We start from the raw sequence: 18402 nt of genomic DNA on the forward strand, positions 1-18402 counted from the left end.
TTAGGAGAGTTTAGGAGTTACTTATCAGAGGCCTGGATTCAATCCCAATTGTCTGCACCTGGTAAACCCCAACAGAATGGTGTGACAGAATGAAGGAATAGGACTCTTATGGAAATGGTTAGATCAATGATGAGTTATTCATAATTACCAAATTTGTTTTGGGGATATGCTCTAGAAACGACAGCGTATATTCTGAACTTGGTACCTTCTAAGTCAGTACCCTCTACTCTCACACAATCGTGGAATGGGCATAAGCCTAGTTTCAAACACATTCGAACATGTGCTGAAGGGAGACAATGATAAGTTGGAATCACGTACAGAAGTTTGCTTATTTGTGGGTTATCCTAGGGGAACAAAAGGTGGTTTGTTTTATAGTCCTAAAGATTAGAAGGTCATTGTTAGCACCAATGCCTGATTTTTAGAAGAGGACTATGCAATGAACCAAAAGGTCATGAGTAAAATTGTTTTTGAGGAAATAAGAGAAGACACTTCTACTTTAGTACCAACGGTACAAGATGAGATACCGCAAGTAACTGTAACATGTGTCACAAATGATGAACAATTACAGATAGTGCCTCGTCGTTGTGGGAGGGTTATTAGGCAACCTGATAAATTCATATTTTTGGGAGAGTCTTCGGAATTGATCCCTAGTGAACATGAAGTTGATCCCTGTACATATGATGAAGCACTCCAAGATAAAGATGCAGCATCTTGGCATAATGCAATGAACTCTGAAATAAAATCTATGCATTTTAATCAGGTCTGGGAGCTTGTAGAACCACCAAATGGTGTAAAAGACATTGGATGTAAATGAGTCTACAAAAGGAAAAGAGGAACAGACGGGAAGGAGGAAACCTTTAAAGCGAGGCTTGTTGCGAAGGGATATACTCAGAAAGAGGAATCAATTATAAGGAAACCTTTTCGCCGGTAGCCATGCTCAAGTCTATCCGGATTCTTTTATCTATTGTTGCTCATATGAATTATGAGGTTTGGCAAATGGATGTCAAGATAGCTTTCCTTAACGGAAGTCTTGAAGAAAATATCTATATGAAGCAACCAGAGGGATTCATTGCAAAAGGAAAAGAGCATCTTGTATGCAAGCTCAATCGGTCCATTTATGGACTGAAGCAAGCTTCGAGATCTTGGAACATCTAGTTTGATGAAGTGATCCAGTCTTATGGATTCATTCAGTGTCCGGATCAGTCTTGTGTATACAAGAAAAGTGATGGAAATATGGTGGTATTTCTTGTACTGTACGTAGATGACATTTTGCTCATTGGCAACAATGTCAAAGTGTTTTCAGACGTAAGAGTATGGTTGTCCAAGCAGTGTGATATGAAGGACTTGGGAGAATGTGGGCATATTCTTGGGATTAAAGTAATAAGAGATCGCAAGAAAAGGATATTGTGCTTATCCCAAGCTTCATACATCGATACTATCCTAGCTTGTTTTAGCATGCAAAACTCTAAGAAAAGTTTTCTACCTTTTCAGCATGGAGTACCTTTATCTAAAGAGATGTGTCCTAAAACATCAAAGGAGATAGAGGAGATGAAGGCAGTTCCTTATGCTTCGGCTGTAGGAAGCCTAATGTATGCAATGCTATGTACGAGACCGAATATCTATTTTGTCGTAGGCATAGTTAGCAGATACAAAGTAACCCAGGACAGGGACATTGGACTGCCATAAAGCAAATATTAATGTACCTAAAAAGGACTAGAAATTATATGCTGGTTTACCAGGCAGATGATTTGCTCCCTGTGGGTTACACGGATTCTAACTTCCAATCAGATAGGGACAATAGTAAATCAACCTCAGGGTATGTGTTTATTTTAAGAGGTGGATCCATAACATGGAGGAGTGTTAAGCAGAAATGTGTTTCAGACTCCACCATGGAAGCTGAGTATGTGGCAGCTTCTGAGGCAGCTAAAGAAGTTGTAAACTTCTTGATGGACTTAGATGTGTTTCCTAATTTACCCAAAATTATCATAATTAATTGTGATAATAGTGGTGCAGTAGCAAACTCGGAGGAACCATGAGCCTATAAGGCAAGTAAACACATTGAGCGCAAGTACCACCTGTTACAAGACATCGTAAAGCCAGGAGAAGTTGTTGTCGCCAAGATTGCATCAGCAGATAACCTGGCAGATCCTTTCACTAAGGTCCTTCTGGCGAGAGCTTTTGATGAGCATGTTGAAGGGATGGGAATCAAATGTATGGCAGCATAGTCTTTTAGTATAAGTGGGAGATTGTTGGGATGTATACTATAAGCCTAGCTTTTGTATGAACATCTATTTTGAAATATTTTGAAATGAGAATCAATTTGGTCAAATGTCTATATTTTATATTTATATATATGTCGATGTAGTTGTCCATTTAATTTATATTATAGATAACATGGTGTGTGGTGTCACACAGAAGATCATGTATCGGTTCCTTATAAATTATAAATAGTAGCTCACAACCAAGATGGATTGGGACAAACCATTGGAATGGTTGTAGTGTAATTGTAGTGTAATTTGGTATCAGTCTATCTTGACTATAAAATTAACTAGTACACTATTTTTGTCACGCCCCCAGAGGAGTCCCTGTCCGAGAAAATTTCGGCAGCATCTCCCCTGTATGGTGGACAATCTGAAACTTTTCTACATCTCATATACCTCAGCCACAGGCGGCTGGAATAATAACAGTAAATAAAATCAATCACCACGCAGTTTATATATGTATTCAGCCTCTGGCTGTCACAACCACGCAGTTAATAAAATAAACAACATAGTAATACTCTGACTCGAAATCAACCCTACTCAACTACACTCGTAAAGCCCAAATCCGATTTTTCTTACCTCTTCTGCCGTCCAGGCAGGCATGTAGTAGTATAAAATCGAAAACAAATCCATCAACGAGACAAATTATATAATATCTAAGTATTCAACATCCAAATCCAAATATAGTCAAGTGAGAATCAAAAACAATACAAACGATAGCAAATAGCTGGAGGTCTGCAGGGGACTAGCAACTGGAACTCCCTCCTGACAGCATCAACCTGAAAATAACAACAATGGAGGCGGGGTGAGTCCAATACTCAGCAGGTACAGTTGATATGCAAAGTAAAGAAATAACACCTAACACTAATCATGCGTACAGTCTCCTGATAAAGATAAAGGTAACTACAAACCGAAGAAGACAGGAGAGAATTTGTACTAACCAGGACCCGGTAAAAGGACAAACAGTCCGAAAGGTATAGAAGACCTGTATGCATGTCAAACATAGGTATCCAAACAATGTGCAGCATATAAATGCAACAAGCACAAACACAAACAATAAATGCATCATGCATATGATGCCAATGTCATGGTCACCCCTGACGCCAGTCAGCCAACTCACAACATAAGTGGGACCAAGTGGGTAGGGCTGTGACAACCGTGCACTCTGCAACGCTACTCCTGATGAGTGATCGAGTGGACGGGATACTGTCGGAGTACATACGTACTCCTACCCCAAATCATAAATGGGGGAGCGCAATGCTCTCATCTCCCGGTACAATGGTGAGGAATCTCTAACGTGCTACACGCTGCGTCACACTACCCATGAGCGGATCAACGGAGCACCGGAAGAGTCAAACTGACGTGCTACCACGCTGTGTCCCGCTACCCATGAGCGTCACAACGGAGCACCGAACAGTGATGAAACTGGCAAAGTGCTCGACAATAAAGGAGCAATCAATCACTCAGCATGCAATCATGTGAATGGTGCATGTCACTAAACATGGTAATATACTAAACCAATCTCTGGATATATCATAATGTGCACCAAACCGAATGAATCATATCAAGGTATCTGATCCTATAAGGTATCAAACCTAGGTCCTGACATGGTAAAATATGGTTATATCCACTACCCATGAGCATGTGGAATCAGGTACATATTCATACAAGATGTAAACAAACAATCAATCAACAGGTAGCAAGTATTAGGTAGTGATTAACCGAAACAAGTAAGAAACACAATTAATGCATCTTGTTAATTTAATTACTAAGCATATCAAAGACAATAAGTCAAAAGTACCCGCCTCCGAAAATAGAAAGGATCGTATCCAGTCAAATTCCGACGCCGAGATACCCGTCTCGCGTCAAGGTCCTGTGTCACCAATATAAACATAATGTATTTAGCTAACCCAAATGTATAGCTAAATAAAATCCTTAAGGCTAAATTAGGCAAAACCCAAATCCACTCAAGCCACATATCACGATTAAATAGAATTAGGGCACCCTAACAAGTCCACAACTAGAATGAAATCTAGTACATATACAAACTTACCTCTACAATTTGTCCAAATCTGGTTGGAAACGTTGCTACTGTAAATCAACAGTCGGAGCAAGATTAAATTGTCAATCTCCCAAACCGATAAACCTAAATCACAATTCCAACACCTTCACTAATCAAATTAAACCCAAACTCAGTAAAAATTATACCACCTACACCTTACCTAAATTCACAGCAAGTATCACTGATCCACTGAAGGTTTGTTACTGCCAACAAGGGTTGATTGCTGCTGGAAACCTCAAATTTACACTGCGGAATCACTGCTGAAACCACTTGTTATTACCTCATCCGAACAACCTTACTCTGAAGAGGAGATGAAGCTCAGGCACGGGAGAACACCGGCAGTGGTACTCGGTTGCCAGCGAGATGGAGGACTAGGGCACGGTGTAATCTCTGTGTGTCGACGTCCAGTGGCTACTGATCACCGCGATGGGGCCGAGAACAAAGGTGTCCGGCGGTGGCTCGTCGGACCAGAGGAGAAGAGAGGAAGTCTCAGTGGCCGACGCTGCTTCGATCCAAAGAGGGCAGCGGCAAGGGATCGGCAGAGGAAAGGCAGCCGGCTGCCGGCGCTAGGCTAAGGAGGAGCGACGTCGACGAGGCGCTAGGGCAGAAAAAGAGAAGATGTAAGAGGAGAGGAGGAAACCGAGAAGAGGAAATGGAGAAAACCGCCGTGAGCGCCGATTAGGGCTCGGCGTCGGGAATGGCTCGGGCGTATTCGGCGAAGGAGAAGAAAAGAAAACAAATAAAGGAATAAAGCAAAAAGAAATATAAAAGGAAAAGGAAATATAAACATTTCCTCACTTAAATAGGGTAGCCTAAACAGGCTTTTCCGGATCCCGTTCTTGTCCCCGTTAACTCGTCCATACGAGCTCCGAAAAATTCCCGAAAAATTTCCAAAAATTCCGAAAAATTCCCTTATTAATATTCGCCTATTTTCCGGTATTTTACATTCTCCCCCACTAATAAAAATTTGGTCCCCAAATTTCGTTATCTACCATCAGCACATACTAACAACAGGTAAAGAGTATAAAATGCTGAACGGTAAATTAAATCACATATCTCAAGTGAAAAGATGGGGGTATCGAGCTCGGATAGTATCCTCGAGCTCCCAAGTAGCCTCCTCGTCCGAATGATGCTGCCATCCCACTTTAACCAGCCGGATAGTCTTATTCCGCAACTGACGCTCTTTCCGATCGAGAATCCGTACCGGAATCTCCTCATAAGTGACGTCAGGATGAACGAAAACTGAGGTATCTGTCAACACATGTATCAGATCGGGTATGTATCTCCTCAGCGTAGATACATGGAATACGGCGTGAACGCCTACCAAGGACGGCAATAGTGCCAACCGATAAACTACTGCTCCAATCCTTTCCGAGATCTGGAAAGGTCCAATGTATCGCGGAGCTAGCTTACCTCTGAGGTCAATCTCTTCACCCCTTTCGTGGGTGAAACTCATAAAAATACCTGGTCGCAAATGGAGAACTCTAAGGGTCTCCGACTCCGGTCAACATAACACTTCTGGCAGTCTTATGCCTCTGACATCCTCTGCTGATAACATGGACCACTTTGCCTCACGTTGAGCTCTATGAGGTCTCAACACTGGGTCTCTCGGATTCTCGTCCTGATCGACGACTGAGCAACTATGGTAACAAGAATACCCTGCTCTGTCTGTCCCTGTTCCTCCATGTCTAACTCAGAGAAATCCTGAATCAAATCTGTGTCCACAACTCGGTGACAAGCTAAAGTCCCTCTGGACCTCTAGCTAAGTGCATCGGTAACCACATTAGCTTTTCCCAGGTGATAGCTAATGGTACAATCATAATACTTCAGGAACTCCATCTATCTCCTCGGTCGAAGATTAAGTTCCTTCTGAGTGAACAAATATTTGAGACTCCGATGGGTAGTGAGAATCTCAATGTAATATCATACAGGTACTGCCGCCACATCTTCAGGGCAAAAATAACAGCGGCCAACTCCAGATCATGAACTGAGTATTTTCTTCTCAGGCTCCCTCAACTATCGAGAAGCATATAAGAATACTCTACCGTGCTGCACCAGAACAACACTCATACCCTGTAGAGACGCGTCGGTATAGAGGACAAATTCGTCCTCTTCCGAAGGTAAAAAACCAAAAATCAAAGCAGACACTAATCTCCGCTTCAGCTCCTAGAAGCTGGTCTTGCAATCCTCAGTCCAAATAACTTCACGCCTTTCATGGTCACGCGTGAACGTAACATAGCTATGCGGAAGCAACCCTCGACGAAAGGTCTGTAATATCCTGCGAGTCACAAAAGACTGCGGATCTCCTACACTAATTTCGGCTACTCCCAACGGTAACAACCTCTATCTCCTGTGGAACCACGGTACACTCCTACTGGTGACCGTGTGTCCCAAACATCATAACAAAAGACAATCCAAACCAGTACTACTGATAATCACATATAGATGTTTTTGTCGAATCATCTCTAGATCTATGCAAAAATGATGTGCGTGACTCACCGCGGATCCGAAATAGATCACAACATCGTCCAAAAAAATAATGGAAACCTATCCAAACATCCTGGAAATACCAAAATCACCAAATCTCTAAAAACATCTAAGGCACTGTAAGCCTATATGGCAAAAATCAAGACACATATTGTCCGTATCACAGACATTCCTATCCATAAGATCTCCGATAATAAATCGAAAAATCTGATCATCATTAACATAAATCACCAAAGAATAAATCCTCCAGGGTGAGAGCAACGCTCCATCACAGGAACACCACATATGTGGGAGCAACGCTCTACCACAAGAAATCCTCAATATGTGGGAGCAACACTCCACCACAAATAATCTGAAATATGTATCTGCAATAAATATATGAGCAATGCTCCGCTACCAGTAATCCGTAATATGTGGGAGCAACGCTTCACCACAAAATAATACATAAGTACCCCAAGGCACCTAACTATCCAGCTAGAGATTGTACAAGATCTCTCTACCACAAATTACTGTGGTTAGCCTAGGCTATAACTACCTAGTAACTAATCAAATCCATCATCAACTCTATCAGCATCCTAGTGGGTCATCCACTGATAGGAAAATTAGTTGATGGGTTAATCCAACAAACGACATAATGCAGTCACTCCACATTCTGCATTCAGTATAGGTAAAATCATCATACTGCTACCAATGTATACACCTAACACACATGCAACATACTCACAACTCAGGTATATTCAGTATGATACATCCAACAATACATACCGAACACGTGTGCAAAATCAACATAGGTAAAATCAACAATACACCTCAAACAGCACTCACATAACATATCGTATAACCGACATATGCTTCCAATAAAACATACTAAACCCAGGTGCACTCACAAATCAAACCTAATCAAAAAGATACCTCAGATACCACACCAAACACATATGTACATATCACAACTCAGATTAAATCGACAAAATGCCTCCATCAAAACACCACCGATGTACTTATACTACATCTCGGATTTAATCAACAAGATATCTTCAATAATACATCCAGATACATACACCCAACTACATATCTATGATCCACAAAGAACCTTCAAATCATATCAGAACATGGATACATATACTACTTGCAAATGGGCAGCCTACCACATGACTCCTACAACACATAACAATCATAATATACATGTAACATAGACATGCACAATCAACATACCAGCTCAATCAAAGAGACCAACCTTATGCTACCAACACTCATGGGTTACCGGTATATCTAAACAAAATTCATGCATATGTATCAAGCATGAATACATCAATCAAAGGCAACCCAAAATAAAGCAGCCTAATCATCCAGTAACAACCCTGCTCTAGGTTCAAAGGAACTGGTATCGGACAAGAAAAATATACACACCGTGGTATAACATTGTCAGCCAATGTCATACACTACCAAGACTATATCTAATGGGGAAAATTTTATCATCATAAATCCAAATGTACTCTCCCAGTATACACTAGTAACTATTGTATCCCATAAGTGTTAAGCAATTAGCTCTACACTTCTTTACATCAGCGGGGTCACATATCCCAAAGCACCCTCTAAGTTATCCCACCAGGTATATACAATACACGGTCAAAATCTTCATGGAATAGGATACATCGATCATTTATAACCTATCCAAGCCGATAATGATATATAGCTAAATCAGTCATTTTCACGTCAGTACAAAACATGTACTCAAATGTGCTCTAGATACATAACTAAGCACAAATAACCTAAAGGTTCGAACCTCTAAAAATAGAATATGGCAATCTTCTACTGATCACCCAACAAAACTAAATCATTCATCTACTAACTAATCAAGAATACCTTAATCCTCCACAAGCAACTAAGGTATATCCAACCACATAATATCATATGTATAAATGTGTACAACCCAAAAGAAAAAGTCATAATTCAAGAACATCAAGACACTCTCATTTTTATCCTCAAAAATATCAGCCCACATAATATCAGATGAATCAGTCTCTACTCCCCATGAGAGCAAGTTAGCATTCAAAACATCAAATCATTATTTATCCACATAGTCCAATATCAGAGGAAGCAAATATCAATTTTATCATCCTGTTAAGTAACCACAACTAACCAGATTTATTAAAATCACGTAAGCACTCTAAACCATAAACTCTCTAGCACCCAATTTATAATCTGATCACCAACTATAATCATCAAACCTGTGAATATCATATATGACACTCACTATGTCACCATCAATGTCCACCAAATAATAGATCATCAAAATAATTATCCACTAATAGATTATCAAAACAAATATCTAGTCATAGATCATCAGATAACCACATAACATTTACTCTCATAAATCATTAGAAATCAACACATCACAATATCTGATCTCACAATATCCCTTAACCTCAAACCATTCTCAACAATGATCAAACTTGCTAACTCCTCAATGACCAATTTTCATCATATCGGGTACCTTAATATCCAAAATATATGAGTGTAAAAACTCTACTGGCTAAGTCAACAGGAATATATAGGTATCATCCATTACCCAGCTAACAATAGCAGAGGCTGATATGTGCCTCCATCTCCTAATAGTAGTAACAGAAACTAAAACTACTGGTGGTATGAAATGAAAAATCACCAGAGACTATAATCCTTGATCTCTATTAGGGTCGACCCTGATCAGTGGCTAACCCATCACATGTAATATGGCTACAACAACCAGACAGGTAATAAAGATAAAGTGCTAATAGATGTCATAACTATCATAAAATAAACATCATACCTATTTGTCGTCTGGAGATGTTCCATCGCTGTCCAGTCCCCAACTTCTGACCTCAAAATTCCGAACGAGAAAATCGCCGGAAATCCAAATAAATCCGAAACGGAGATCCGAAACATAACCATATCGAAAATCCGAAAACGCCCAGTTTGACTCGCAAACCTGGCTAACCAAATATCCAGAATACCAACAACAGGTATCCGATAAATCTCCAGAACACCAAAAGCAGGTATCATAACCCGCTCTGATACCAAATAAATTGGTATCAGATAAATCTCGAAAATCCAAAATACAAAAATCCAACAAGTATCGCCAAACTTGGCGCTCTGATACCAAGTAAATAAATTAGTATTAGGTTATCCCAAACATCCAAAATACGAAAACAAAAGATCGTATAACCTCGCTCTGATACCACTAAATTGTCACGCCCCCAGAGGAGTCCCTGTCCGAGAAAATTTCGGCAGCATCTCCCCTGTATGGTGGACAATCTGAAACTTTTCTACATCTCATATACCTCAGCCACAGGCGGCTGGAATAATAACAGTAAATAAAATCAATCACCACGCAGTTTATATATGTATTCAGCCTCTGGCTGTCACAACCACGCAGTTAATAAAATAAACAACATAGTAATACTCTGACTCGAAATCAACCCTACTCAACTACACTCGTAAAGCCCAAATCCGATTTTTCTTACCTCTTCTGCCGTCCAGGCAGGCATGTAGTAGTATAAAATCGAAAACAAATCCATCAACGAGACAAATTATATAATATCTAAGTATTCAACATCCAAATCCAAATATAGTCAAGTGAGAATCAAAAACAATACAAACGATAGCAAATAGCTGGAGGTCTGCAGGGGACTAGCAACTGGAACTCCCTCCTGACAGCATCAACCTGAAAATAACAACAATGGAGGCGGGGTGAGTCCAATACTCAGCAGGTACAGTTGATATGCAAAGTAAAGAAATAACACCTAACACTAATCATGCGTACAGTCTCCTGATAAAGATAAAGGTAACTACAAACCGAAGAAGACAGGAGAGAATTTGTACTAACCAGGACCCGGTAAAAGGACAAACAGTCCGAAAGGTATAGAAGACCTGTATGCATGTCAAACATAGGTATCCAAACAATGTGCAGCATATAAATGCAACAAGCACAAACACAAACAATAAATGCATCATGCATATGATGCCAATGTCATGGTCACCCCTGACGCCAGTCAGCCAACTCACAACATAAGTGGGACCAAGTGGGTAGGGCTGTGACAACCGTGCACTCTGCAACGCTACTCCTGATGAGTGATTGAGTGGACGGGATACTGTCGGAGTACATACGTACTCCTACCCCAAATCATAAATGGGGGAGCGCAATGCTCTCATCTCCCGGTACGCTATGACGGAGAGGAATCTCTAACGTGCTACACGCTGCGTCACACTACCCATGAGCGGATCAACGGAGCACCGGAAGAGTCAAACTGACGTGCTACCACGCTGTGTCCCGCTACCCATGAGCGTCACAACGGAGCACCGAACAGTGATGAAACTGGCAAAGTGCTCGACAATAAAGGAGCAATCAATCACTCAGCATGCAATCATGCGAATGGTGCATGTCACTAAACATGGTAATATACTAAACCAATCTCTGGATATATCATAATGTGCACCAAACCGAATGAATCATATCAAGGTATCTGATCCTATAAGGTATCAAACCTAGGTCCTGACATGGTAAAATATGGTTATATCACTACCCATGAGCATGTGGAATCAGGTACATATCCATACAAGATGTAAACAAACAATCAATCAACAGGTAGCAAGTATTAGGTAGTGATTAACCGAAACAAGTAAGAAACACAATTAATGCATCTTGTTAATTTAATTACTAAGCATATCAAAGACAATAAGTCAAAAGTACCCGCCTCCGAAAATAGAAAGGATCGTATCCAGTCAAATTCCGACGCCGAGATACCCGTCTCGCGTCAAGGTCCTGTGTCACCAATATAAACATAATGTATTTAGCTAACCCAAATGTATAGCTAAATAAAATCCTTAAGGCTAAATTAGGAAAAACCCAAATCCACTCAAGCCACATATCACGATTAAATAGAATTAGGGCACCCTAACAAGTCCACAACTAGAATGAAATCTAGTACATATACAAACTTACCTCTACAATTTGTCCAAATCTGGTTGGAAACGTTGCTACTGTAAATCAACAGTCGGAGCAAGATTAAATTGCCAATCTCCCAAACCGATAAACCTAAATCACAATTCCAACACCTTCACTAATCAAATTAAACCCAAACTCAGAAAAAATTATACCACCTACACCTTACCTAAATTCACAGCAAGTATCACTGATCCACTGAAGGTTTGTTACTGCCAACAAGGGTTGATTGCTGCTGGAAACCTCAAATTTACAGTGCGGAATCACTGCTGAAACCACTTGTTATTACCTCATCCGAACAACCTTACTCTGAAGAGGAGATGAAGCTCAGGCACGGGAGAACACCGGCAGTGGTACTCGGTTGCCAGCGAGATGGAGGACTAGGGCACGGTGTAATCTCTGTGTGTCGACGTCCAGTGGCTACTGATCACCGCGATGGGGCCGAGAACAAAGGTGTCCGGCGGTGGCTCGTCGGACCAGAGGAGAAGAGAGGAAGTCTCAGTGGCCGACGCTGCTTCGATCCAAAGAGGGCAGCGGCAAGGGATCGGCAGAGGAAAGGCAGCCGGCTGCCGGCGCTAGGCTGAGGAGGAGCGACGTCGGCGAGGCGCTAGGGCAGAAAAAGAGAAGATGTAAGAGGAGAGGAGGAAACCGAGAAGAGGAAATGGAGAAAACCGCCGTGAGCGCCGGTTAGGGCTCGGCGTCGGGAATGGCTCGGGCGTATTCGGCGAAGGAGAAGAAAAGAAAACAAATAAAGGAATAAAGCAAAAAGAAATATAAAAGGAAAAGGAAATATAAACATTTCCTCACTTAAATAGGGTAGCCTAAACAGGCTTTTCCGGGTCCCGTTCTTGTCCCCGTTAACTCGTCCATACGAGCTCCGAAAAATTCCCGAAAAATTTCCAAAAATTCCGAAAAATTCCCTTATTAATATTCGCCTATTTTCCGGTATTTTACAATTTATGTATTGAGCAGGACCATTTGAGGTTGTTCGATTTATACTGACTATATAAAAGAACAGAACCTCTGTTATTATGAATGTACGTGCTCTTAATCCCTATATAATAATAAGCACATATACTTAGTATTTATTTCTTTGACTTATCAATGGGTGAGATTTATTCATTAAATCAATAGGCCAATGAGTTGGGAGATAATACTATTTATATGGTGCGTAGTTGATTACAGAAGAAATTTGTGTCCTAATTATTTAGACCGATGATGTTCCCTTGAGGAGCTCATAAGGATTATCATTTAAACCCTGCAGGTGGACTTAGTCCGGCATGATAATAAAGTTGAGTGGTACTACTCTTAGACTCAGATGTTAATTAATTTAGTTGTTAGTAACTCATTTAATTAACGGGCATACGATATCTTAAACACAGGGAGATTGACGTACACATGATAAGAAGGAGCCCATATTATAATATGGGATTGGTAAGGTAGTTCGATAATAACCCTTTAGTGGTATGAGTTATTATTGATGGACTTGGGTTGGGTGTTCGGGTCGAACACAGGAAGTTCAAGTCCATCAGGAGGTCAAAACCAATTCCTCCTCTCAATTCCTGTTGTAGCCTCTATATATATAAAGCCTCACATCCACCCAAGCCCTGCTTCTTACCCATGCAAGGGGTCGGTCAAGCCTTACTTGTTGCCCAAGCATAGGGCCAGCCAAGCCTTGCTTGGTGCCCAAGATAAGGGTAGGCTAAGCCTTGCTTGGTGCCCAAGCAAGGGGCCAGCCATAATAGGAATAAAAGGGAGATTTTATTTAAAACAAAATATTGTTAAAATTTTTCCTTTTATAGCTATTTACAATGGTTTAAAAGAGAGATTTAAATTTTGTTAAAATATTTCCTTTTGTAACCATCCACAATAGGAATAAAAGGAAATTTTTATTTAAAACAGAATTTTGTTAAAATCTTTCCGTTTTAGCTGCCAACAAAGATTATAAAAGAAGAGAGGGTGGTGCCCAAAAAAAAAAACCTAAGAATCCTCTTTTATTCTCTTGTGGTCGGCACCCCTCCTCTCTTATTTTCCCCTTGTTTCTTTCCCTATGGCCAGCGGTATCTTTCCCTTCCTCTTCATTAGGGCCGAAGCCCCTTTAGAGAAGAGTTTACTGTTGGTGCAACATCCCTCAGGTCAAGGTTGACCTAGTTGACCAAGCTTGAGTCTTGGTTTGGGTTTCGATGTTTGACAATACAAGGTTGATTGAAGAAGAGTCAAGTAGGTCAAGTATGGCCGGATACTTGACTGGGAAGTCCTAACTGAGATGTTAGGCAGGAGGAAAGACCTGGTGAGTGAAGCCAAGCAGAAGAAAATCCTGGTGAGTGAAGCTAGGTGAAAATCCTAGTGAGTGAAGCTATGTGAAAGACCTGGTGAGTGAAGCCAGGCAAAAGAAAGACCTGGTGAGTGAAGCCAGGCAGAAGAAAGTCCTGGTGAGTGAAGCTAGGCAGATTGGAAGTCTTGGTGAGTGAAGCCAGGCACAGGGAAAATCCAGATGGATCAAGGATGATCGGACATCTGTTGTTGGGAAGTCAAAGTAGGTCAAAGGATTGACTGGATACTTGGCATGAGGAAATCCAGATGGGTCAAGGTTGACCAGACATCTGGTGGAAGTCCAAGTAGGTCAAGGGAGTGACCGAATACTTGGCACGAAAAATAAAGTCCAAGTGGGTCAAAGGGATTGACCGGACACTTGGTGGGGAGACCTGGCAGGTCAAGGGAGTGACCAGATGCTAGGCATGATGTACCAACAGGTCAAGGTTGACCGAATGTTGGTTTGAGAGGCTTGGGACTTGGTTTTGGGCAAAAACCAAGAGCTGGATCGATCATTGGATCGATCCAGGAGCTGGATCGATCAGTGGATGGATCCAGGCTTTTCCCCAGCCAACAGAAAGCCTCTGGATCGATCAGTGGATCGATCCAGGCCTTTCCCAGCGAACAGAGAGCCTCTGGATCGATCAGTGGATCGATCCAGAGGTCTCAATCGATCAGCCATCGATTGGGACGCTACTGGTTCGCGCGATAAGCGCTGGATCGATCCGTGGATCGATCCAGGCGTTTTCCCAGAGCACATAGGCGCTCTGGATCGATCTGTGGATCGATCCAAAGCCTCCCCGATCGATTGGGAGCTTTCCAATCGATCGGGATTCGACCGTTAGCGTCGATTTAAGCCGCAGGCGTTCATTTCCTTCGGCATCGCTTCCACGACAAAGCTCAGATCTTCACCAGCGACTCCACAGAGCTCTCCACGCCAGTTCTTGAAGTTCTTGGAGGTTCTTCCAAGTCAAGAGGCGGATCTATTGCAAGAGGAAGAAAGCTAGGGTTAGGGTTTTCTTGTACTCATTGTAAGCTTTATGTTTGTATTTTGTATCCTTTCCCCTTCTTCTTGTAGTGTGAACTTGTAGGGCTTCTTCGCCTTCGGTAGTTACCGAAAAGGAGGGTTTTATTAGTGGAGGGTGCGTGAGTAGGTATGGATCCTTGGACTAGTCACCTCTTGTGAGGTGGATACCAAGTAAACCAACCTTGTTAGCATTGTATGCTTTTGTTTCTTATATTTCCGCTGCATATCTCTGAAGAAACGAGTAACGCCGGCGACGACGCAGCTATTCCCCCTCTAGCTAATTTTCGGTCCCAACATTTACTTTGTGGCCGGTTGCATGGAGGAGATGAAGAAGAGAAGTAGTGATATGCGTAGATTATATGTTGGAATGTATACTAAAAGCCTAACTTTTGTATAAACATTCACTACAACAAAATTGCTCATAGACATCGGTTTTCCACCGGTGTCTATTTGATTTTCGACCGATGTCTATGAAGCCGATGTTAAAAGTCTGCCATTTTAGACATCGGGTTAAAACCGGTGTAGTATCACTTAACGACACCGGTCTTCGAATCGGTTATTAACCGGTGTAGTATCACTTAACGACACCGTTTCATCAACGGTGTAAAACCGATGTAATATTGTATGTTAATAACACCAGTTTTGGCAGCGGTAAATGACCGATGTAATATTACTTTATAACAGTTTGATTTCGGAAACAATGTAATATGTATATTTTTTAACAGCACAGATTTGATTTTAAAACCGACAATAACAAAAAAAAATACACAAATATTCACAAATTATACAAATATTCTTCATTCAATAATATCCATAAAATACACATATTCACAAATTATATAAATAATCTTCTTACAACAATATCCATAAAATACCCAAACATTCTTTTTACATCAAAAGCTAACTAATAGATATCAAAATCAAAGTATAACATTCTGTTAACACATCAAGGTACAACTGTCTCAAATGTAATCTAGCATGCATTCAGCCCACTCGAATCGCACTTCATCAATTTCAACTCTGGAGTACTTGAGATTTGTAAACTGTAAAAACACATAAATCCACCATATGTCAAATAACTAAAACAAATGTGTGCATGTATCAAATAAAATAGAATACTGAGTTTTTAAAGGCTGCTGTGGAAGATAACGAATATAACAGTGAAGGAAGCATAGAAGAACAAAGAAAATGTTCATAGTTAACAAGCAAATGAAGAGATATACTATTTATTGTACTACCTCTGATGCCATCTTCCAAATCTCATAAGCAAGAATGCAACTGTGCCCTTTGTATACACATGGCTAATAGACATAATACAATAAGGAGCAAAAGCTATAAAATTCACCATCACCACGCAATCAATGAAGCAGGCAAACACAAGGTGGGTTGATATGCAGTGAATCAAAAGGCAACTATGCCCTTTTTTTGCGGCTTTCATCTTTCCCAGATAATTCCTTCAGTGATTTTTGCTGCTAACTTGGTTTCTATTTTTTCACATCTTTGTATTAGCGGAATGGATTAAGATTATAAAACCCTCTTACATTTCTTTTGCAGTTGGTTGATTTTGAGAGATGGAAAATTATTTTCTCAGAATCTAAGAAAAGTGTTGGTTACTTCAGCAGAGTCTCTCTTCCAGAATATAATGTTCCTCAAGAGCAACAAGAAATGGAAATTCAAGCTAACATCTTTGCTTTTGGAGTAGTTTTACTGGAAATTATCAGTGGAAGACCTCCATATTGCAAGGAAAGAGGGTGTCTGATAAATTGGGTAAGATGCATATTTGAAAATATTTGATACTCAAAAACAGCATCAGCTTCTTGTAACAGATACTGAGGGCATAAACCCAAATTTGTTCTTATTTCCTACAAACTTCCGATAATCATTTGTTCCATGTAGTTTAGAAGCTTAATTCTCAACAAGCCCTCTAATCAGTTCATACAATAGTCAGGGTAAGTTAAAGGTTGTATTACCTCTATTTAGCTACCTTATCACATCCCAACTGAGGAAACCATAGCCTCGCTGCAAATCACAAGTTTCTTTCAACATTATCTTCCCTTTGGAGATTATTAGTTGGAAAAGACATAACATTGTTTGCCCTTTGGGTTCGCTAGTCTCAAGATATATCCTTCTTGATCCAACAGTTTGTGATTCATATTAGTAGATTCATGCTATATATCCACGGCTCATTGTTCTTCTATGTTATACAGGCCACAAAGTATCTTCAAAACCCAGAAGAGATAAGTAAACTAGTAGACCCTGAACTGAAAAACACAAAGTCAGAAGACCTCGCGGGTTACAGTTAGCCATGTGCATGAAGATGGGGGTCTAAAAGTGTATATCTGGTTAAGTAGGGTCATACTTGATGGTAGATGTACAAAAAAAAATTGGTTCTCAAAATTCAGAAAATACACTTAAACAATAAAAAAAAAAACTTAGTTTAGAGTCACAGAATGAACCTTTTGCTATGAAACAGGAGCCCAACATTTAAACAATCAAAATAAGGATTAGTATTGATTACCCATTTATCTTAATAGGTTAGGTTAAATTCGAGTATCAATCCTTTAATCCTAAGGTTACCATTTAAGATAGCTTATCCAGCCACTCTACTCACTGCATCTCCTAATCTCTAATTCCTTTCTTCTTAGGCAATCATTTAGTCTCCAACTAGTATATGGTTTGTAACAAAAGCATAGCATTCGGTTTGTATAAAAAAAATCATTGTAACAAAAGCATAGCATCCGGTTTGTATCAAAAAATCATAGCAAGCACGAGTTTGTAAATCACGAATAAGTATTGGCAACATAATAGGCAATGAATGAGCCATATTGGAATTCAAGCAGGACAAATTGAACTTGAGATTAAGTATTGCATAAAGAAAGAATTGGATTTACCATATCCTTCCATAGAGATAATTTGTAAATCACCACCAAAATAGCGAGCATAGAGACGACTAATTGGAAGCCCATAACCATAACCAACCATAATTACTCCATCTGAGCTTCCTTCATCGTTTTCCTCGAGTGGATTTTTAGCAGTGCTATAGAGATATGTGAAAATCTTTGGAAGACCACTTCTTGGTATGCCACCCCCTTCATCTGATATCTGAAATAATTGATAGCATATCAAGATCAGTATTCCAAAGCTAGAAAAACTAGTGACTGGAAATCAACCAAATCTTCTAACCATCTGATCTGCCAGGATCAAATTTCAACCTTTTATGGTCACTTTTTATTAACTGGCCATCACCAAGATTTTATCCCAACCACATTGATCA

This window comes from Zingiber officinale, chromosome 1A, assembly GCF_018446385.1.
Source record: "Zingiber officinale cultivar Zhangliang chromosome 1A, Zo_v1.1, whole genome shotgun sequence".
Taxonomy (NCBI): domain Eukaryota; kingdom Viridiplantae; phylum Streptophyta; class Magnoliopsida; order Zingiberales; family Zingiberaceae; genus Zingiber; species Zingiber officinale.